Source organism: Portunus trituberculatus, chromosome 31 (assembly GCF_017591435.1).
Source record: "Portunus trituberculatus isolate SZX2019 chromosome 31, ASM1759143v1, whole genome shotgun sequence".
NCBI lineage: Eukaryota > Metazoa > Arthropoda > Malacostraca > Decapoda > Portunidae > Portunus > Portunus trituberculatus.
The window spans coordinates 21,386,575-21,388,871 of NC_059285.1; positions in this window are offsets into that span (position 1 = coordinate 21,386,575).

Consider the following 2,297-nt stretch of genomic DNA (forward strand, 5'->3'; position numbering starts at 1 on the left):
AGGTTGGAGAAGGAAATATAACGTTTGGAAAAGAAATAGAGTAGGTAAGATGGGAGGAGGAGTGATGTTGCTGGTTAAAAAAGATATAAAGGTGGATCAAGTGAAAAAAGGTATGGGAAAGGCAGAAGTGCTAAAGATCAGAGCAGAAACTAATGAAGGAAAAAAGAGGCACTACATAGTGGTGTACGTACCACCTAAGACAAATGCATGGTCAGTACAGGAATATGAAGAAATGATAAGTGATACAGGAACATGTCTGGAAGAAATGTTGGGTGGCTGTGAACGAACTATAATGATGGGAGATTTTAATTGTAAAGAGGTGTGTTGGGAGGACTGGTCAATGGAAGGATCAGAGACAACATGGGAAATACACTATTGACACTGGCAATGGAAAATGTGTTAACTCAGTGGGTCAAAGAAGATACTAGGTTTGGAGGAGAGGAGCATCGTCAAGACTGGACTTGGTCTTTAGTACAGAGCCAATGGTCATTGAGGAGATGAGGGTGGAGTGCCCTTTAGCAAAGAGTGATCATGCAGTTTTGGAGTTCAAGGTGATAGACGAAGAGAAATCTAGAAGAAATGAAGAATATAAAGTGGGAAGATGGAATTATGCCAAGACAGATTTTGGAAACCTAAAGAAATTCTTTCAAGAGACAAATTGGATGAAATTCAAGAGTGCTAAGGAGCAAATGAAAAGTGGAAGGAATTTATAAAAATATACAAAGAAGGTGAGAAAAATTTGTACCAATAAGACAACATAGAAGTTGGAAAGCAGGACTGGTTTAACGATAGATGTGAAAAGGCTAGAACAAGAAAAGAGGATGCATGGAAGAGGTGGAGAAGGAAAAGACGGATTAAGCAGTGGGAAAGTTACAAAAGAGCAAGAAATGAATATGTGTTGATTAGAAGAGAAGAAAGAAAGAAACAAGAAAAGGATATAATTGATAAATGTAAAGACCAACCAAGGCTTTTTACAGACATGTGAACAACAACATCAAAAATAGAAAGTATTGAAAGTTTAGAAGTAAATGGAGTATACAGTGAAGATCCCAGGAAATGGCAGAGGCTATGAATGGATGCTTTCGGAAGGTATTCACAAAGGAGACTGCTTTTGACAAACCACTGGTAATGGAACAGAAAGGGATTATGAAGGAGTTTCAAGTAACTGTGGAGGAGATCAAGAACATGATGGGGAGTTTAGAAGTGAGAAAAGCTGTGGGACCTGATGGGGTATCAGGATGGATTTTAAGAGAATGCAGGGAGCAATTGGCAGAAAAAGTTTGTGAAGTAATTGATGCCTCATTAAGGGAAGGTGTAGTGCCCCAAGACTGGAAAAGAGCTAACATTGTCCCAATCTATAAATCAGGTAACAAGAGACCCATTGAACTATAGACCAGTGTCACTTACAAGTGTGGTAGCTAAGATGTGTGAGAGGGTGGTGAAGACTAGATGGACAGACTTCTTGGAGAAAAATGACATACTTTGTGAGTGTCAATTTGGTTTTAGGAAAGGGCGTTCATGCACGACAAACCTGATATGTTACTATTCGAGGGTGATAGATGTAATACAGGAAAGAGATGGTTGGGCTGATGGAATATATCTGGATTTAAAAAAGGCCTTTGATAAGGTACCACACCAGAGACTGATCTGGAAACTTGAAATGGTAGGAGGAGTGCATGGCAGTTTACTAAAATGGATGGAAGACTTTTGGTAGGAAGAGAAATGAGAACAATAATTAAGGACAGACCATCAGAATGGGGATTGGTGGAGAGTGGAGTTCCACAGGGATCAGTGTTGGCACCAGTAATGTTCGCAGTCTACATAAATGACATGGTGGATGGGGTGTCCAGTTATGTGAGCCTATTTGCAGGCGATGCAAAATTGTTAAGAAAAGTGAGATGTGACAAAGATTGCGAACTACTCCAGGAAGACTTGGACAGAATATGGAAATGGAGCTGTACATGGCAAATGGAGTTCAACACGACAAAATGCAAGAAAATAGAGTTTGGCAAGAGTGAAAGAAGAATCAGGAGTATGTACAAGATAGGAAATGAAGACATAAAACCAGTCATGAAGAAAAAGACCTTGGGGTGACAATTACCAATGACCTATCGCCAGAGAGACATATAAACAAAATAATTGGAGAAGTATTGAACTTATTGAGGAACATAAGAGTGGCGTTCGTATATCTAGATGAAGAAATGATGAAGAAAATAATTACTGCAATGATAAGACCGAGGCTTGAATATGCAACAATACAGTGGGCTCGAACTTAAAGAAACACATAAGGAAACTAG